Source organism: Cygnus olor, chromosome 3 (genome assembly GCF_009769625.2).
Source record: "Cygnus olor isolate bCygOlo1 chromosome 3, bCygOlo1.pri.v2, whole genome shotgun sequence".
NCBI lineage: Eukaryota > Metazoa > Chordata > Aves > Anseriformes > Anatidae > Cygnus > Cygnus olor.
The window spans coordinates 12650174-12672841 of record NC_049171.1 but is presented as its reverse complement, the minus strand read 5'-3'; the positions used below and the strand labels follow the sequence as shown (position 1 = coordinate 12672841).

The following is a 22668-nucleotide window of genomic DNA, read 5'->3' as shown; positions in this document are numbered from 1 at the left end:
ATAAAACCTCAGTCAAGCCAGACATAAATCCTACAGTGACTGGATTTCTTACTGCATATTTGCTAGTGATCTGCTCTGAATGTGTCAATACGTAGGGCATAGTGCATTTTGTTTGCTAAATATGTATTTCTAGTTTGAAGGGGGCTGATCTACAAGTTACAGACCTGAATCAGTCTTTATACATATTCCTTTCTAGAACAGGAGTCAGAAATCAAATGATATCTTACAACACTAAGCAGACAATTAATTTCGATCAAAGAAGTATATTGATACTGTTTTTTACTGTATATTAAGATAGCTATAGCTGACATACTGTATATATCAATTGCTCAAGATTTTGGGAATTAAAGATGAAATGTAGACCTTTTAGGAATTAGTTGCTATTAGTTTAAAATACTTCCATTTGTGTAATACTGGTCATACTTAATATCTCCTTACAGAAAATAAGAAAATTTGCTGACTCATTTGCGTTACATTAATGCTGTTGTCAAAAATAGCAACAATTCTACTAGAAAGAAGAAAAATATATTAAAAAAACACACTGTAAATAGGCTGGATGGTAATATATATGTGTGTATATATATATATATATATATATATATATATGTTATTTTCTTGAATTCAGAAAAGGGTAAGAGAAAAAATTCCAATATCTCCCCAGGTGAGGGTAAAGGAGGAAAGCACAGGTATCATCAAGACAGCATTCTAAGAGATCCCCTAAGCCCAAGAAGGTTTATTGAACTATGGAGGCATCTGAGTAACAGAACTGGGCAAGAAGCTTTAGGAGGTTTAATTAACCATTTACCTGTACCAGTTCCTGAAGTTGATTAGCAATAAATGTTGTTTCTCAAACATGGAGGAATTTACTAGAAGAAAGGCTATTTTAGACTTTCACTTTTATTGTATTTTTATACTGTATTTGGTATCTGTTGTAAAGATCTGTTTTTCTCCAATACTTTTAATCAGTGACAAAGAAGCAGAAAATATCATTTTAAAATATGCAATAAACTAGAATGGAATAAAAATATTCTGGAAAACAGGATTACAATTCAAAATCATTTTGATAAACTAGAGATAACATCCAAAAGAAATTCAGTAAATACTAATGTAATATATTGCAGTGAACAAGTGAAAAAAAAAAAAAAAAAAAACACCAACAATTAACAAAACACAAAAACAAGAACAAACAAAGTCACAAATGCAGATGGTCTGGAATGCAGAGAGACTGAGGAAAAATTACTTCACCATTATACTGGACAATAAATTAAACATAAAGCTAGAAAGGTGTTAAAACTCCAGATTTTTTCAAAGATTGAGCTTATAGTCAAGGAAAGGGAAGGGGGGCCCATATATTGAAGAATATATTTTCTCCAATGTATTAGTGTAATCTGTAATTAGATGGGAGCTAAAGAAAGATGAATTCCAGTAATACTTCCTTTTAGCTTCATTAGCCTTGTGTCATTTTTTATTTCTTTCTGATATTATTTTATTAACTTTCACTCTTTCCCATTAGACACTCAATTCATTAGAACTTGCAGAGAAAGCTTGGGACCATGGCATTGCTGCAAAATATCCTGCCTTGAAAATTGTATTCCATTAATAGGCAAGCACATTAGCCCTCTTAATGATGGAAACATAAAGAGATTCATAATTTTGCATCATGCCTAATACTTTAAGGAGCACATCCCCTCATAAATCTATTTCCAACTAATATGTTTCATGTACAAAGAATACCAAACAAGTTTTTGTGCCCCAATATGAGCTACTAAAAGCCACCAAAACTTTTCTGGCAACATTAACAAATCTGCTGTTTGCCTTATGACAAATAAGGGAAGAGCACTGTGGATGGTACTGAATTAAAAAATCATCCTTTTAATTAAAAATTGTATTAGATGGTGCAAATGAAAATTGAAATAACATACTGACCCTGACAGGCTTCTTAGTAATTAATTCAAATCACTACTGGAAGCTGTTCTTAATTTAGCAATGAAATTTGCACAATAACTTTTTATTAAGACAGTAAAATTGATGCACAGTAGTGACTTTATATCCTCCTACTTTCCTATAAAATCTATTTTTACTTAATCGACTAATTTTCATGATGGTTAATCACAAGCCCATTTATGACAGCTTATTCCCTTCACATTAAAAGATGCACAAGCCTATAGTGGCCCATTATACAAAGAAAACAGAGTATTGTTCAATGATGTGAGCAAGTTAAGCATATGCACAAAAGTGAACATTGTACAGTTGTTTTGACAACCCTACAATGCTACTCAGTGGATTTCCTGTGAAGGAGACATTTAAAACTCACAGACCAGCCTATAGACATTTCCTCATTCAACATGGCTTCACACGAGTAGTAGCTGCAACACAAGCTCACGAAGCCTTTTGCTGGTGATGTGGTGCCATCTGCTGTCTGTATGGGAATCTCAAACCGAGACACATTTTTGAGTGTTTTTAGCTTACCCAACATTGCACAGTACGATACTGTGGAAAGCACAAACTAGCGCTTTTACACAAAACACATGAAAATTCATGCTCTAAATAAATCTAGTTAATTAATATTTTATCTGAAGTGCTTATTACTTTTATGCTTAAGTAGCACTAGCACTTTAGATCTAACCATGAGTTTATATATGCACATATGAAACTGAATTTTTGCAGGGAATACAGCTACACTATCAGTGGGTGAATTTCTCCTCTACCTTTACTTCCTTTTGTAACTAAAGCCAAGCTAACCTAGATAGTATTTTAATAACCAAATTTCAGAACAAGTATCAAAACCATTACATTGTTTTCCCCTTCCTCCCACTGAAACTCAAAATTTAGTTTAAAAGTGACTGCAAACTTGCATCTAAAATTACAGAAACCATCATTTTTCCTGAGACGTTCAATGGTGTATTATTAACCAGGCTTAGAAGAGAATGAAATTGGGAGGCTGGTGAGCGTTCTGAGCAGGGTATCCCAACCCAGCACGTAACGTGCTACATTGGTCTTTGGCAGCAGTTGTGTTTCCTCTATGTGAACAGAAACACCATTTTTGTTTACAGTTATTCAAGAAGTTTCAATTACCACTCTTTCTCTGGAAGTTAAGAAGCAGACTACAACCTGAAAAAGAAGAAATCTGGTTTTCCCTTTGTAGTCCGACTAAAAAATAAATACACAGGATGACATACACTAGTTTAAAAATGCCAATCGAAAATGGATGTAGGTAGGTAGAGTTAGCTCCAACAGTTTTTTACTGCCTTTGTCGAATACTGCTGTTTGAGAGGCAATTCTAGTTTTAGAACTAGAAACTATAGAAAAGACACTATAATTATGTTTACAGCAAAATTTAGTATGGTTTATTTTTACCTAAAAAGGATGTAAGAATTTTCTATTCACACTTAGAGGTGAGATAAATCAAAAGTAAAAGTACCCTTGTAAAGGCATCAGTCATTACCTCTAACAAAAAAATCCAACTATAAATTACTTAAATAGTTCATTTAAAAATATTTTAGGTACAGATACATAACTCATTAAAAATGTTAAATTCAGTATGTAAGTCATACATGCACACAGATGTAACATAACATATATACATAGATACTACACACAAAGTTGCAAATCAGCATATTTAACCTAGAACTGAGAATTAGTTGCTTGTTAAAGGGGAAGAATACGAATTAAGATTTAAATTGTAACAAAATAATGTAAATCAAGATTAAAATAATCTACTTAACCAAAGCCTTCCATTTGTTGACTCAAAGCTATCTATTCTGTGTCCAGAGACACAAACCGCTGTACAGCAGTAAAGCACACAGCAGAATATCTCTGTGATTTCAGCTCTAAGAGAGTCATAAAACTCAGGTAAATTTCAGCTCCTTACTTAGATGATGTGAGTTCTTCAGAGGATGGGGTGAGACAGAAGAAAAAAACTCAATTATTCCCAATTTCATAATAAACAAACATAATGATTGGAAGATATAAATTTTCTGGAAAAAAAAAAAAAGTTTTATTTAGGCAAATCAAAATCAATGTTTTCTTTCAATCTTCATCAGTAGTACAACCAGTCTGTAATAAAGCATTAGAAGATGACAGGAAATTTAATTATGTTTTCTTCTTTCTCCTCAGAGCCAATCAGTATTTCACTTGTAGTTTATTCAACTGACATTAATAAAAGTAGTGCAGCTGAAAACTTCAGAAAAAAATGAGAGATTTAGTAAAAAAATGCTCAAATGAAATGACGGTTGAAGATTTGGGGGGCTGATGGGAAGCAATGGAAATTTACTTAGGGAATAAAAAGTTCAAAGAACACAGTTTACAGACTGAAAGAGTCCTAAATCAGTCCTAAACCAGTGTGTTTCCACAGGGGAAACCATTTCTTCCATCAAAATAGATTATTTCTGTCAGATACAAAGTATGAATTTCTATGTATTTAAATTTTCTATCAGATACACCAAGTTATTAGCACTGTCATCTTTACTAAGCAAAGAAAAAATCCTTGGAAAGAATGGAAAGAATATACTTCAAGTAGTAACTGTAAAGTAGTGACTGAATAGACCTTTTGCATCTATCTCACCTTTCTGTTATTCCAAAGCAGAATTATTTGAAGTCTACAGAAGATTCCAGTTAAAACAGGATCTAGCCCAGTGCTATACTCTCTCCTTTTGTATATACTCTCTTCAGTGCCGTCCAAGAAAAGGCACTGACTACTTTCAATTAGGTCCTCTTCAATTCAGTTCTTGAAGAATTGGCTTGTTCGAGGTCATGGCTTGCCCAGCCACCCAATCTTTCAACCATAAATGCCCAAAAGAACTCATTACCTGAACCACCATTATCTTTAGCTTACTAACAATTATATTTCACTAGCCTAAGGGATCAATGCAACAAGACTGAGAATGTTTACTCTTTCAAATCAAGTGAAATATACAAATGAGAAGATCCTTACTTTCTTCTAAGAAGTTTAACATTCTGTATTAAATGACATTCCAACTTTTTAACACATTTCATCCAGAACCTGCACTGACTATCATGAACTTCATAAAATACTGATAACAGAAGGTTCTTTGAAAACATGCTACTATCACCATATTCTAGCCAGGAAGAAAACTACAATATAGAAAAGGATAACTTTATGCTACTTGATTTGTTTTTGCAAAAGACTGTAGTTAAGGCTATTATCCACTAAGTGGCATTATCAACTCAAACATGTAAATTTGACAAAAAATAATCATACTACAGTTCGTTTTTCCTCCTAGAAACAAATTCATGGAAAACATTTTATTTGGATGTTTCATTTTATTTAAGTTCGTCAGATCTTTTGACAGAGTTCCAAACAGGCAAATATATTAGAAAACCAACATTACCAGCTTATTCTTCATGCAAATATCTAGCAGAATAGAAACAAGAACATTTGCAAATATCTAGCAGAATAGTCAGGTCAGAAATAAAACTATCATGATAGACATATTAAACAAACCAAAAATATTACAGTAATATGAGCTCAAATTAGATAAATAAAGGTATTATAAGGTATTTAAAAAGTAGCTGGCATTTCAGAACTGTTGTGCATCAACAGTTCTAGTACTTCCTACTGTAAAATACAAAGGCACCAGAAGTCACTCCAGATGTTTATTTTTCTTTAGATGAAATACTTTTTTAAAAAAAAATAAATCTAATACATCAGGTAAACTAATTGATTGTTGCTAATCAATGCTAAAAGGTATTTAAAAAATACCAACAATTTGAAAGTAAGAAAAGTATTTATAACATTTCAGTAATTATTTAAGGGTTAGTTTTCAAAATATTACTTAATAATAAAAGAAAGAAAACATAGCTTTCTGAGAAAAGTTTACTGGAGCAAAAGCATTTAGAAACAATATAAATAGAAGAAAAATGTATTAGATCAAAACTCTCATTTTAAAATAGGTTTATTCTATTCCTGTTGTTAGTCCCTCATCTTTTATCACTGTCACTTTATACGTAGAACTGCTGAAAATAAAAAGGAAAAAACTAGTGTCACTGTATAAGAGTCTAGGAAAATGAAATAAGCAACTACTTCTGTCTCTCTTTACCACTTCAAAGCATGTATTTTAAGCTTGTGAAATGTCCTATACATGTACTCATGTGAACATACAATGCTAGAAGAATCAAGACATTCTTTTTGTTTTCCTTTTACTTTTTTTTTCTTTTTTAAAAAAGGGATTTTTTTTCCTCACTGGTCACAGAGGAATTGCATTAGGACATAGTCCTTTTTCCCTACATCCGCCTACGACAAACATTTGCTGCAAGTCAGCGACTCCAAAACCAAATTGTTTACAATTAACTCAAAAAGCCATTTAAAAAATTGTTTCTTTGTTCCAGTTGGAAAGAGAGACAGCCAGATGTGTGGCTTGTTGATCTTGCTCTTTTCTGACCTCTGAGTGTAGGAAGAACTGTAGCTGAGGAAGGAAGTCAGCAAGTTGTGTTAATGAAGGTGAACATTGCAAAAAGATGTTTGCATTTTTTTTTAATATAAGAAAAATATCTTTGAAGCAGTTTTTATTTAAAGAAAAAAGGTATTAAAAAGCCTTTCTTTTTGCTAGTGGTGAAATATTAGAACCTTTGTTTCTAGAAAAGTCAATAAAGAGTTCAGGTTTTGTTACATTTAAAAAATTCAACCCTTAATTTCAGGAATTTCATAAAGTTTCATCACTGTAAATTAGCAAACACCTCATCATTAACACCTGCTGGGAGACTGTCCTCCTTTGAGAATGCAAAATTCAGGAAAGACATTTAAATTTTGGACTCTGACTGAGTCATACTCTATTATTACTGACAATAATCAGATCTAAAGCTGAGTTCCAGATTGAGAGTGCACCCACCTCTTTGTAAAACACATCTGGCAAAACCCCCAAGACCATGAATGATGTTTTCTACAGTACCTTTCTTCACGCTTCTCCCTGAAGCATGCGTGTGCTTTACAAATATTCAACAACGAATTAAAGTAATCTGAGTTGAAAACTATTCATTACATGATTCTGTTGATGCAGTACACACCAAGACATTCCACTAGCATAATAAAGAACAATCTCTCAAAGACTTCACACTAACAGACACGAAACATTATCACCTTATTTCTGAACTTTGAATTATTTTGTGGAAAATGTCTAAAATGTATTCTAAAGTTCTGTGACTACTGGCCCTCCTTTTATCATGGTACCTGTCAAGTCAGTGAAAGTTACCATACTTGAGGTGCTAAGAATGCATTTGCATGTGAAGCAAAAATTTACACCAGATACTCAGTTTTAGATATTATTTTTGGCACCTAAGCATCAATCCAGACTCATTAGACAGTGAATGAAGATTCCAAAATGTACTATAGGCATCTAACTTGATTGTCTGAATTAAGCAAAATTTATGAAGGTACTCTCCCTGCATTGCTCTCTTCACACTAGTGACAACTCACACTAGTTTTGGTAGAAAATGATAATGCCTAAGTTTTGTCAACTGGCTACTATTTCAAGAATATACTTACCATCCAAAGACCTGAACAATATCATCATAGTTCATCTTTCAACATATGCTTATTATGTTACTATTTAATTAAGAATTTATTATGTATTCTTTGAAAACAGGAAATTGAAAACTAGTTTACTCTCTTCCCACCCCACGTGGAAAATGTTATTACATCCCCAAACACATGAATATATACACACAAAAACATTTCTGAGAACAGTTATACAAATGTTTAATCTGATTCCAGAGAATTAGAACAGTATTTCAAGTCATACGTTTTGAAACTTTTCTAAGGGATATGGATCATTTTAAAAACAGCCTAAGAGACTCAATCTTCCTCTTTGCGCTAAGAGAAGTGGAAAATCTTATCATGCAAGACTTCCAGCACAGCTCAGACAGCTCACAGCTATGACCACAAAGACACAAAGAATTTCTTCTGCTGCATTAATATTTAGAAATTCTTTTTGGCTTGCTGTTGTTATATGGTTTTAAGAAACTTATTTTAGGGAAAAGTGTTTAGATGTTTCTATAGTCCATGTTTTGTCATTGTCTTTTGCCACAGTCAATCTTTAAGGTCATTAATGGCACGTTTTGAAAAAAAAAAAATCTTAATATCTGTAAAAGGTTTCTAATAGCAAAAAAATAGGACTTCAAAAATTTATCAGCTAATAAAGAGATTACCGATTTTTTTTTCTACCAGTTGTAGTTCCTAGCAAAGGAATTAATAAAAACAATGAACTACATTGTAGTAATGATTAACCTTCTATGAACTAGATTTAAAGAAAAAAAAATCCTTAATTCAGTAAATCTCCATTTCTTTATTTTACATTCCTTGGTTCTTATAATTTCCTGTTTGTTCTAACACGTTAGAGTCTTCATCAGCATTCCTACCATTTTTCCCTTTATTCTTTCTTTTCAGTTTTCCTGTCTCTTAAGATCTCCTTGCCCTGTGCTTCAGCTCATCTCAGACTCCCTCCACTAGGACAGATAAGACCATGAAGAGCAGTCATTTTTGAGATCCTCTCATCTCCAGCTCAGAAAGACCTTCTTCGACTAAAAAAACTGAATGGGCCCTAAGTTTGAATTTAAATTCTATCTTTATAAAATGTAATAGGTATATCATATACAAATGTATTTATTTGTACATATTATATATATCATATACATAATAATTATTTTAAATTCCACTTGCCTTTAATAGAATAGAAGGATGGAAGGCCCTTCAAAGGAAAAAGTGTAAAAAGAAAATACACACAGACACTTCACTGATTTAGTCCGTAGTCCTCTCAAGCGTCACTTCATTAGCTTACAAGGTAGAAAAGAATAATTACTTACACTACAGAAGTTATCAAAGTTAGGATTATAGCCTTCAATCTTAACTAACTTTCCGTCTACCCCTTACATCCACTTCTTCCTTGGACCTGGGTTTGTTCAACCATCTAGTGAAACAAAACAGGAATACTGCTGGTTTTCAACTATACCGGTTCCACTTTCAGCAGAAACCTTTGTGGTCTTAAATTAATGAATCTTTAAACCATCCGAAGTCCTCTGCAAGTGGCTTTGTTGCTTTTGAACAAACATCCACATGATTAGCAAATACTTTTACTTTGATAGACTGCCATTGAGATTCCTGGGGTCACTTGGGAACTGCAAACCTGCTTTGATAAATTGCCAGTCAGACTGCTGCCATGTTGGGCTTGCTTTTTTACGTACAACAAATTGAAGTCTTTGTGGTCATCTGCCTGCAGCATCCCTTGCTGGATGACTCTCACAGCAGCTGAACTAATGATAGAATTCACTAAAGCAGGGCCAGCTTCAAGATTCCTCTCCATATTTCACGATTTCCTTCTCTCCCAGAAACCACTTTCTGGGAAAAAAAAAAAAAGGTAGCATCTCGCAGGGCCTTAATTCCCTTAACGAACTAAGATATTAAGTCTCTTTCAGATTTTAAGTGTTACATGCTGCAACAGCACAGCTCAAATGTCATGTCTGCTTCGCATTTCCCAACAGCCTAGAAAGGGCTGGCAACCAGCAGCGTGTTTGGGTCAGAACCAACAGAACCATTTCCTGCAACTTGTAGCCTTTGGGCTCAGGAATCATAGCATATGGCCAAGTTAGTGTCAGCTAAGTGTTACATTGAGTTTTCCATTCTCATCTTTATAATCTATGTGGTAAATACTAGCAGCCAAATTGGCATGACCTTGAGTATTTCACTATGAGGAAGAAGGCAATCTCCAGGGACAACTGTTGTAATTACATATACCTATTAAAACCTTCCAGCTCTACTCTATCACCCTCTACTTCCTCCCCGGATACTGAAGTCTCCAAAGTCTCCAGCTGTTCACAAATCCTTCTTCTTATTTCTCATGCATCAAATTTGTTCTTGGAGCAGAGTAAGCAAGAAGTTTAAAGACATACTAAAGCTGATACAACAATTTGTTGCCACAAGTACTTGCACTGATTTACTTGTGTGTGTCAACACCAGTACTTGTTGGATTCCACAGCAGGCTGATCCAGAGGTCTAACCTGTCAGAAAACCCTCCAATACATCTTTAAAATCCCACAGAGTTTCAGCAGCAAATTCCCCAAACCAGCACAAAGATGGATACAGGTGGTGATGCAACAGAAGGGGCAGACAGAACTGAACCACCACTTTTTACAGCAACAAGTTAACCAAACAACTACTTACTCGATCACAAAATTAAATCCTATACACAGTTAGATCATGTAGAGTTGCTAATGCAGTTTCTCTCAGGAAAATAAAATTTTAGGACAACTGACCTCTTATTCAATCTCAAATAAAAGTGGACTCATTCAACAAAGATAAACACTCTATATACACAGTAAAGTCTAGCATATTGCATTCTTTAGCTTTCTCATAATCAGTGCAAAATTGAGGAGATACTTAAACACAAACACTTACTTATGTCTTACCTAGAAATAGAGTAGTTCCAATTCACATTTAAAAATCCAAAGTGTTGATGCTAAACATTCACCGTCCGTCTGTCACGAAAAACATTTAAGATTACACATGAGATCATTGTGCTTTTCCTCTTTCAGTTATCAGTTAAAACTTTTTTGCTTGGAAGCAAATACACCAGATTGTATAAACTGAAAACTGAAAATGAGTCTTTTAAAAGTGAAGTTTGGATCATCCAAGAAATTTTTAAAGTAATTGAATTCAAAAAAATCGCACTGGATTGAAGTGGTCAGATATTTAAACTGATTTTTCATCCCATATAATTCTACAGAACAAATTATATTTAATTTTGATTTTTATATTGAGCATTGCCAAGATTGTACAGCCATAGCAAAATAATATTCACTGGTACCGGTATGTATTGCATTAAGAATGAAAAGAAATAACGAAAGTGTAAACATATTTCCAAAACATTATAATAGCTACTTATTATAATGGTTATATTTATTTAAAACAGTATTTACATCGAAAGTAGTCTAGTGAAATTGATTCTAAGTTCACAAATGAAGTTTCCTGTCTTCTGAAACTTCCAAAATAAAGAATGAAATTGAAATGCTTAACAGTGATCATTTCATTCTTGAAGTGTGTGGGGGAAGCTAAGAGAAACACAAGTAGACCAACCAGGCCCTTTATAAGGATCCATAGGTAGACTTGTTCTTAAGATCTGGATGTTATATCACTTCTACAACTCTCTAAATGAAAGAACTTATAATGATGCATGTTTGCTCCAATAACAAGGTTAAATCAACTTAAGAGAATTAAATCTGCTAAAGAAAAGATTGGAAGTGAACTTGTTTTTCAACCATATCCTCAGAACTGCTAGTTTGGCTCCGCAAACACTCTTCTTCACAAATATTCTGTTTCACTATTCTCATGACTATGGAGAAACAGAGGTTAAGTCATCAGGTTCATAAATCAGTTGATTTAAGTTTGGGCTCTGAAAATCCCATGGTTTCTGCTGCTGTACTTATAAAGATATGACTAGGAAATGGGCCTAATCTAACTATGAATTTTTATTCATCTAATTTCAAAAAAGTAAGCATGTTTAATCACTTCCTGAAGAGAAATTCTCTTTTGAAAATCAGAGAGTGATATGGCGCAGATATTTTTTCTAAAATTAAGTCCCTTGCTACAAATTATAACAATTCTTATAAAAGCAGATTGAATTAAATTAGAATGAAACACTAATTTCTCAAGTAGAGCACCCATATAGGGAACTAATTAGGAATAACTCCTTTGAGTAAACAAACCTTTATACCAATTAGTAGCTGGTCAAGTCAGGGAACTCCCTTTCTCTAGGGAAAAATGTCTATTTTCAGCATTGCTTTACTTTGCTGCTGGCTACAAATTCTCTCTAGTTCTGTAGTAATGGAGGGTGTTTAGAATTTAATTTTGGGACAGTTTGCTGGGAATATAGTCAAGATTAAAAAAAAAGTAGCAGTGGAAGACCGAAATAATCGTGGTATTAGGACTTCAAAAGGGATGAGAACAAATCCTATTTTCCATCTAGGCCAATTTTGCCCCAAAGTCTAAACAAAAAAAACACGTTACAGTAACAGTGAGATGACTCAAACAGTAGCATAAGTGAAAGAAAGTACAAGGGAAGGAGAATTTACAGCTTTTATTCTATAAGAAAACAAATAAAAACCCTAGGGTGAGAATATTACGCCCACACAGCATTTTGAAAGCATCAGTTAGGTGCAACAGTAAAACTGTATCACAGGACATCATTCAAGGGAGGCTGAGTATTCATTTATTATTTATGACATCTGAATCTGCTAAACAGCTGTTCTGTGCAAGATGAAAAGTACATGGGTTGATTCTTACCTTGCTGAAGACGATTCAGAGCGTTCCTGATAATTAGAGAGAGACTGCAATCTGTGAATTTTAAAATTTGTTTGAAAAATTGTTATTAATGTAAGTTTTGATTACTAAGTAAAAATCAGAAAAGTTACCAAAATGCCTTCAAAACATTATAGTAATTTCCCATTTTTAAAAAGCAGTGAGTACTGCTGCAAGGTATCTTCTCTTTAATATTATGCCCAAAGTAAAAGGTCAATTATCTCATAGTACAGTGCACCAGGATAGTGAACTACTGTTCCCATGGTTAGAACAGCAAGGGAAAGTTCAGACCCAGCTTAGGAAGCTCCTGTAGAGTTAAATTTAACTAGACTCTCAGCAGCTTTAACTGTCTCTATGGAGAGTTACAAAGAATTGAAGAAAAGGAATTGTTAAAACCTTTCAACTGTTTTAACTTCACTACTCGTGGGAAAGAAGCCAAGAAGGAGGCATCAGAGAACAGGCAAAAGAGGGATGGAAAAAGGACTGGAAACACCCCAAAGAACCCAGAAAACTATTGATTTCTTACAGAGTAGTGAAATAGCAACAGACAATTTTCGACCCTCCAGTCCTGGAAAACAAAGGACTGGCTACCATACTTTTCTACAACATTTACTGATAAAATATGCATCAAACCATCACCTCTTCCCCCTTGACCCATCACAAATGACAAATCTGAAGGATTCAGTAACCTCAGCACTAATTAAATGAGTATCAGTGGGAAAGTTTCAAAGAGGGTATCCCACTTACAGCACCATGTTAACTCCCAAGCTACTAAGCATCTAGGTATTTTTCTAAATTCATGTAATTAAGGGTTAATAGCTGGTTAATAACTGGAAAGAGTGGTCAAGCAACAATGCACTGAGATTCATATTAAACAGAAACAAAGCAGATTTACTACAATGAATGAGAGAAAGTGAGGTTGGTAGAACAGAACAGAATAGATGGAAATTTTAAAAAAATTATATATATATCAGTGCAGCTAAAGAAAAAGGCCTGTGAAACTTGATGCTTTTCAACAAGAAAAAAAAAAAAAAAGGAGTTTAGCAAGTCCAGCACAGACTATTCTGACACATATTAACTGTTTTTGGAGGGTGCTCACAACTGAAAAAAAAAAAAAGACCCTAAATCAGTTTGAGAAAGGGGAGGAAAGCATTTTAGTATTTTAGATACCTTTAACTTTAAATAAATACATGAATTAATCCATTAAAAATCTCATGCCAAAGTGGGCATCTGCAGAACTGAATTTATTTGATCCATAATCAGGAAAAGTTAATCAATTTGAAAAGATCAGAAATTTTCAGTCATTGAAGCCAGAGGCAATACAGTTTAACTGAATTCATAATCTAATATCACAAGAAAGAAAATAGAACTAAAAATACCTTAGTGAGGGCACTAGAAAAGTTACTAAATTTCCACCTTTTTGAAAGTTTTAAATGAAAATAGGGCTACAAAATTCAAACTGTAGAATCAGTCTTACATGTTTAATTATGGCAAAGAATTGCTGGAAACCTTTAAACAGATTGCGAGTGGGACAGAAAAAAATCCAGTCTATAACTCTATGGAATAAAGAACTGCTATAAAAAATGAAATAGTTTGAATGTCATGATGCAAGCACAAAAGATAAAATATACTTGACAGAAACTTCAGAATTTGTATCTTGTAAAACAAGACATTTGAATTGTTTAAAAAAAATCTCTGTTCATATCACGTGAGCCTTCTATAATAGTATTAGTGACGCTAAATGAAAAACTTGAAATCTAATGTAGATCTACAGAAAGGTAAATGAGTATTTTCTTGAATTATATTGATTGTTTCCATATGTTCATGCTTGACCGATTTGTTTTGTTGTCTTATTTGGACAAAAATGAAGAGTGTGGGCAAGAGTAAACTCTTCTTTAACAGGTGTAAAGTATACTCACAAAAAGCTTATAGACTGTCTGGAAGTAGGCTAGCACAGTTACTTAGGGAGTCCTACATGTTTTTATATAGAAAAAAAACTAAGTTTTGGCAACAAAACCCAGCAGAATGAACTATAAAGAAGTAGCTCCAGCACAGCAGAATCACGAAACTACACAAACGTTGCTACTTCCACAGAATACTTGTTTCTGTATAAACCTAACACAACCTAGCTACCAGCTGACACTGGATTTAGTTTTTAAAAAACTGTACATCGCCTTGTGGAAGTCTTTTTAACCTTTTAAAAAACTTATTCTGGATATCCAAACATCTTTCAAACTTAAACAAACATATATATACAAAATTCAAATGGCATGTAAAAATAATGCCAGCCCAGTTTAGTAAAGCTGATACGACCAAGAGGGATGGAACAGACATTTAAAAGAGACAACGACCAGACGCCGGGAGGCTCTTCTTGTTCAGCTAGCAATAAATGCCTGGATGGCCTGGGAGGCAAGTTTACTGAGGTAAAACACGTGGCCTGAGTGAGATGCCATTGAGCGGGAAAGCAAGTGCCATGGAACAGAGAAGATAAACTACTCACTGAAAGAGCTTCCAGTTTTCAGATCTTAGCCTTTAATACAATATTCCTTTAAAAGTTCAGATAAGCAAAGATTGATATCAGTCTTCCACAGGAGAGCCAGAAGAATCAAGAGGGTCGACACTTTAAAATATTTATAAAATAACTAAATACCAGTATACTCCCTACAACACTGACCCAGACAGGGAGTGAACAAACACATTTATGAGCAACTGAGAATTCTTGTGTCAGGGAGAAAGGAAAGGCACCTTTCAGCAAGGAAAACACCAGTGCGATGAAAATGGACAGAAGCAAATACACACGCTGCTGCTTACTGTGGAAACCTCAGCAAAAAATTCAACCCCTAATGCGGCTTTAAAGGAAGGATGTCAACAAGGAGGAAAACCATCACAGATTAGTGTAAAAGAGACAATTCTGTTACTGCTTCGGTAACACCTAGTAAGTCCACTTATCCCTCGTTAAAATGCATTTAGAAAATGAAGCACAGGAGTCAGTTCTGTACCCTCAGAGCAGTCAGCTGGGGGGCCTGCTGGCAGTAAAGCTTATTATACACCCAGGGATTTGGGCCATCACAGCCCACCACCAACTCAAACCTAAGGCACAACACAGCTGCTACTTTGAACGTTTCCTGCTGTGTAAGAAATAATTAAGGCTGTATGATCGGTATTCAAGAAAGCATTTATAGCAGAGAGGGCAAGTTAATTCTACCTGCAAATGAAGAGTTAAGCAACGTTGCATCACAGAACAGACTAAAGGCGAAACAAGAGTTAAGCAAGATGTGATGTGTAATAGAGAGGCCAGACTCTGAATTATAACAATGCAACCACGATGTTACTTCACATTTTAGAACTCTTTTATTCAAAAAGAAGGCGGCACATATTCCAAAATGAAGTTATGAATCTCTATTTCGATTTAAGATACAGGGAAAAAAAAGGAAAAGCAGCAGAACACACTTATTGATGTATATAGTGAAAAACAAAGGCTTGTTCAAATGTTTAGTACCAAGCTGGTACTATTTAAATATTATGTGGAAAGATGAGAGAGAGAGAGAGAGAGAGAGAGAGATGGCAAATCTGGACTCTTTTGTTCAGGGCAGATCTTGCTGAGCTTTAACTTCAGTGGCACCTGCTCTTGGTTTTGGTTCCCTTCACACACAACCCGTCACCGATTGCACCTGACATCCCCAGCCCAATCCACCACTCAACCCAGGACGTGGTTTCTGATTGCAGGGCTGTTCCCAGACAGAGGGACACACGCCTGGTTCAGCAGGCAGCTTGCATGGCCTGTACACCTATTCCTCATCCCCTACAGAAGAGGCTGGGAAACAGATGGGAGCGCTCCACAGACCAGATTCAACCCCTAAGTTGTCTAAAGAGAGTCTGGCTCAACTGACATCAGGTTGCTAATAGCTTTAATGCTGCTTTAAAAAAAAAAAAAAATCAACCCACTAGTTTTGGCAAAATATAAAGTTAGACTTACATCTCCTTGATGGTAGGCAGTAAGACAATTAAAGAGGGTTGAAATATTTGCTTGAGACAGACTCCCCAGGGAAACCCTAAAGATCATACCAATTAGGGTTGGTGTTAGCAGGTTGCTACTGTTACTTTTGATAACAGAAGGCAAAGCTTAGGAAAGGGGTAAGTTTTACACTAGTACCAGGATATATGTCCTCTGGTCAGAGGACACTGTAGATGCCATCTGTTTTCTTTTATTTTACTTTTTGATTTAAAACGCCAGACCATTATTCATCATAAATATATATATTTTTAATAGAACTTTCAAAATGTGTAATTGCCTGTGTATTCCCTGGGGCTTTTCTCATACACACAATATGAAACTTAATTATTCTATGATTTTAAGTTGCTCAGGATTATTTTTCCAGCTTTCTAGACACAGATTCTTACCTTCAGATTTGATCGATGTTTTTTCTCAACCCTTCTAAGCACGCAAAGAGAATACTGCCTTTGCTTTCTCAAATAAGCTCCTGAATCCCAGCTTCCTGAAAAGCAGGATCTGCAGCTGCATATATAATAAAAAATAAAATAGAGCAGGGCAAATGGCCACACTCTGGGCTTGGCACCAGCTAGCATGGTATAGCTTGTGGCTGTACAACTAAAATCCTGTCCCTCCAAAACAGCATGGCCAGATCCAGACAGCCTTTTGGAAATGGTCCACAGTCTATACTAACCCCAGAACTATGCTTGGGCATAATGTGGGAGAGTGTTAGTTGGCACAAGACAAAACTGTGTCACGAACAGTACTAAATTTGTAACAGTACAGACAGTTGCATGCCATATCCATTCCTTATTTAGTTCCTACTATAAACATGTATCATGATTATAGTTCCCAGTTGCTTCTGGAGAATATCATTTTAAGAAGTGAATTCCATAAGTAGCCAATGCATTTCAGAATTAACAGGTCACCTTTTCCAGGCACGAGAGCTTCTAGCCTTAATAACACATCCTAAACTAGGCTGTTGGTGAAAATTTGTACTCTCTAGGTTTTAGATTTTTTTTAGTGTATTCAGATAGACAGAAGATGAGCATCTGTCATCTGACTTCTTCATTTTAGCAAGCCTGGATTGCTGTCGCTATTGTACTGGACCAGACTGTCAGCTGGTATAAAGTGGGCACAGCTCTAGTGACAAGTAGCCAATGCACAGCAGATGAGACTCTTCCTCAAACTTTACCTGCATCAGGGTGGTGGGCAAGGACAAAATTCAAATACTTTAAAAGGTTAGTGTCTTCTGTGTTTTTTTTCTTTCTGTAATTAACAAACTCATCTGTGTCTTCATAAATTTGTTCTAAATCAGAAATCCTCACCTATTTACTTTTCCTGCAAACACAGATCAAAAGAATTTACACTTAATTTGTACAAAAATAAACATAAGTAACAAGTCTTTGTGCACACAACAAAGGCATGTGTTTTTTTTCCAAAGGAAAACATAACTACCCTGGTGTAAACTGGATGCAAATTTTATACTTAGTAAGAAATACTGTCTCTTAAACTTCGTGTAGATGTGATTATGCAGTGTCACAGGGTAATGAAAAAATAGAAAAATTAAAACTGAGTACAAAAACATATACTCCTTTCATAAATGCATACCTGTAAGTTATCTCAATACATGCTTCTCCAAGGCTTACCTTGAAATAGCCTTAAAAGGTAATGGTATTGACAAAACTGCGTATTATTCTGCGAAACCTCAACCTGCCTTTGATAACTGTTGGAGTATTGGCTGCCGATCTGTTCCACTGAGCTCTGAAAAATTAAAATATCAAACAATGCTGCCTTGTCCCTTGCCCAGTGTACCAGTCCCAGCCATTGAACTCTTGTACCCACATTTGCCTGGGAGTACTTTAATCGTAGCCCCTTGAATTATATGTGCAATTTCTGTCTTTCAAAAAGTGACATGAGCACATGCATAAAGATGATCACTCCAGTTAACCAGAAAACTATCAGATCTGCCAACAAAAAAACAACCAAAAAAACTAAAATACAAATGCCCTCCCACATAAGTGAAGTAACAAACTTCTTAACTCTCAGCAACAATAACATTGCTGGCATGAGACAAGCATATGTTTCGCACAGATCTTGGCCTAAATCCTAGTTCTGATGTGGAAAAAAAAAAAAAAAAAGTAATAAACCAGCTTGTTGAAAAGAGAAAATATGACTTTAGATCCAGAATTACTATGGTCCTTTTTCTCTGTTTTCTCTGACATGCTGCCCAGAATACATACAGTAACACTAGAAAAAGATGAAGCTAGGAAATAACTGGTCAATACTGTCATCTCCATTTTCTCCGTTTTCCTTTGGACTCCCTGACAAAATACTTCGTTTCATATGAAAGTAAATTCTTGCATCAAAGATCTCTACTTTTCACAGTTGTTTAAGAAAAAAAAAAAAAAGTCTGGTTTCCAAAGGTAGATACGTTCTGCTATCATTCTAAAACCTGTTGTGTTAGATTGAGCTGGAAGAGAGACAGCTGATTTATATGCCTCCAAGTCACATTGTTTCATAGCATCAGTAAGTAGGGAATGTAGAAGACTGACTAAAACCAAATTCATCATTACTGTGGATTGACTTGGAGATGGTTTTGAAGGTGTGTTCAGGACATCAGCAGCGAGCATGGCTGGATCTGACAGATTAAGACTGTCCTGGTGCTGGCTGCACACTTTGATGCTGAAACATAAACCAGTTGCACGCTACCTGGTAAGCCATGGTAGAAGCCGGGTGGCACTTATTTAGAGCTGTTAATTGTCTTCACTCTGTGGAAAAAATGTGACACTCACCAATGCGAGGACAATGCTTTTTGTCAGAATATGTCAAAAGAAAGTCAGGACACTCGTGCTTTACAGTGTCTTTCATTGTACAGCAATTACAACTGCAGAGCAAGTGGGCACGAGGCCCCCAGTCATGGAAAAGCACCGAGACTTCCAGATTTGATTTCTGGGCAAGCCTTCAGAGAATCACCTGAATAGTCTGTTTCTTGAAAACTGGAGAAGAAACTTTTTAACAGTGCAACATCAAGCACTAAACTTATCCTGCATATTTACAGTCACTGGCACAAGATGGGAGAATACCACACACAGTCATTCTTTTAATCACCAGCAGGAAAGTTTCTGCAGGTTTGGAGGACAGCCTAATCCCAGAGAACTGGTATTTTTTTTTTCTTTATTCCAAATTCGTTTATATCCAGCCTCCCTTCAGAATCTCTCATCCATGTAGCAGAAAAGAAAAAAAAAAGTTATTCTAAGAATGAAATGTTTTACTTCAATGTCAGTTGAAGGAAGTACTACCACATACTCTGACAGTTATATCAAATTAAACGCAGAGAGCAGAATGTCTAATGCCGTGTGGAAGAGTTAGTGCAAGAAATAGCTACCTAAGTAACCTCTCCCCGTGCTCCCCTTTGAGATCCGCTCCAAAACAAGTCATATGGCAGCACTTTTCTCCTTTTATGGGCAAAAAAAAAGGAGAAAGGAAGTCAGCACCACGAGCAGGACTGCATTGCCACGTGAATCGAGCAGCTCAAAGCTGTAAGACTACATGCTCGTGCCTACCTTGGTGAAATGAGAACACACACCCTGGAAGAGGGATACCATGAATCAGTTGGCAGGCACTTACTGCGTATATAATTATGTCACGAAATATTTCATGCCTGCTGAACTAGAGAACGTACTAAAAACCAAAGGAGAAAGGGCATGTAACATATTTGTATTTGCTTATCTAACATCTTCTTTCTTTATGTGAATGGCCTATCACTAGATGCGAATCTCTTCTTTTGGAAGCAGCTGTAGTGATAGTATGACTCAGAGCAGCAATTAAAATGCACTCCTGTGAACTATAGTACTTTCTCCTGCATATATTTCTCTGCCAGTTGCACGCTGCCTCGGTGCCCAGCACCCACTCCCAGTACCGTGGGAGTTTATTTTTTGTTCAGCACCAAGCTGTGGTCTACAAGACAGTCAGAGAAAGTTACAAACGATCTAACTTAACATACCTTGGCCTTTTCAAGAAAACTGTCAGAACGTCATTAGCTCAAAACTCGGGAAAGGTAAATGATATAGAAAATTCCCTATGTATCAGGCAAAAAAGAATAAAAGCCTTGTTGTTCTTTTATCAATAGGAAGAAAGAAATCATTGTTTCTGCCTCAATAGTTAAACCCCTAAATCATATGAGGGGACTCCTACCTATAAAAAGCTAAAGAATCGAGAGACAAGAAAGCCCTTTTCCTCACCATGCACAGGTGATGGGACGACAACATTGTAAGAATTCCCATTTCCTCTCCAATGACAGGCGGTCAGACGCATCAGCCAGACCACACACAATGTATGCACATACATACAGCGACCTGCAGGGCACCTGCAGACACCTTGCACGAACTAGGTACTTATCTGTCAGCCGTATAGATACCTATCATTGATCAAGAGCCACCTTGCTTTTCCTCAGCTGCTGATGCGCAGTCATTCAGCATTTTATTTGAGTGCTGCAACTTAATATTCGACTGCTTTGGGACTCATCCTGCAAACAACTAAATTCAATTACATGAGTTACGCTTGCTGGGTTGCAACCCACGCATCAAAGTTAAAACACAGATAATCACTGGCCTGGTCAGAGTCTCTGTCCTCAAGGCATTTTTTTTAAAGGAAGGAAACAGTCTTCCCACTTATCAGATCATTATCGGGTCAGATTAGATGGCCAAAACAGCAGAGCTCTGGAAGGAGTTTAAAATAATCCCACCATTTTTTGAAGTCTAGCATTGCTATTACATGGAAAATCAAATTCATTAAATATATATATCTATATATCTCTGTATTTGTTATCGGTAAAGATTATGATTTGCTCCTGGGAAGCTTTCAACTGTTACCAGTGGGTCTTTAACTCTCTTTTGACAAATGTTATTTCAGTATAAACAAGGGATATTTCTTTAAAAAGTAGTACTTTAACCTGTAGGTGTCCCTTTGCCTTATAAATAAATTAGAAAGCACTGAATAACTGCAATTGCAAAAGTACAAACACTTTATTACAATTGTGGTGAGTCAGACTGCCAGGATTTGGCAGCCCACAGTGTTCCTCAGCAGCAGAACAAAAGGGGATTTTTTAGGCGGATTTTCTTTTGGTTCAGTAAAGGACAACATGATACTGTCTGTGCCATAATGAATCAAAACCTCAGTTAAACACAGGCGTAAGTAGTCAGACCACAATAATTTTTGTCTCACGGTATAAAAATGGACAAGAAGATTATCTATACTTCTAAGGCCTCTAATATGTATGCTCTCTCAACGTCTTTTGGATACAAAAAACAATAAAAGTAGTAAAATTATCTAGTTGCAGAACTACAAATCTGTTCTGCAGGCAGCATATCCCCAGAATACTTCAAGATCAGGAATTATTTTCTATTTTCCTCTTGAGTACAAGAGGTGTTCATACAAAACAGTAAGTGGATTTTTTAACACCTTCCCTAATTAAAAATATAAACCCTGTAGACCTAAGTATTGCACTCCCAACAAAATCTTTCATGTATTCAGAGCATGAAACACATTTTAAGAGAGACTCATTTTCCAGCTTCCCAATCATGATCTCATTTGGACTCGCAAACCGTTCCCACAGTAATTGATATTACAGCGCTCTGCTGTAATACGGTCTTCTGAGAGGGTGAGGAAAGTGTTCCAGTCCTACAGGGTATTTATGCTTTAATAATAAAAACATAGGAAAAACAGTTGCAAAGTATCAGCTCCCATTTCCTCTGCTGCCATGAAAAACCCAACCAGTTATTAGGGAGATGACTAAAGTCTTATTTCCAGAAACTTCCAAAGATGCCCACATCCATCATGAAATCCTTATCTACAGGAGTCACCAGCAGTCTACAGACGATCCTTCAAGCAAAACATCATAAAATTACCAAACAATTCAGTAAAAGAAGTCAGACTACGTATATGCGGGTGGGAAAAATTGTAACTGATAAAAAAATCAAGACTGTTCTTGAAATGAAGCGTAACAAATTTAACAATCTAGACTTCTAAAATAGAAAGAGGTTTGAACAACCTAGAGAAATATTATTATAAATGTTTCCCCTCTCCCAATTTCCACAGCATTAGAAGAACCTCCCCAAAAATTAGGGACAGCAAATCATCTGTACCAAATAACAAACCAAATGATAAATACCACTGCACATCTCTTATGATGGCTATTTAAACACAATTCTGGAATCAATTTACTTGAGATAGGATCATACGGATCAGTTACCAGGGAGAGTTTTCCTTATTCTCCAAAACCAATCCAGCTCCATCAGTGGCACCATCACTCAGCATTTCCGTACCAGCTAACAGCTGACAGTAATGAATTTCTGCCCCACAGCTCCACACC

At 35.6% G+C, this 22668-nt stretch overlaps 1 protein-coding gene across 7 annotated transcripts in view; it reads right to left on the bottom strand.

Annotated features, from left to right (window-relative positions):
* CYRIA (CYFIP related Rac1 interactor A) overlaps nt 1–22668 on the bottom strand; it is a 56702-nt gene that overhangs the window by 27924 nt on the left and 6110 nt on the right. For 4 of the 7 annotated variants that reach the window (XR_005818076.1, XM_040551005.1, XM_040551002.1 and 1 more), the window contains exons 2-3: nt 12290–12340; nt 10417–10485 (exon numbers count right to left, since the gene is read on the bottom strand). The gene's annotated coding sequence lies outside the window, so the exon portion shown is untranslated. Of the gene's footprint in view, nt 1–8674; nt 8788–10416; nt 10486–12289; nt 12341–17944; nt 17967–22668 lie in introns of those variants that run through there. The other 3 variants (XM_040551007.1, XM_040551006.1, XM_040551004.1) reach the window with 3 other exon arrangements.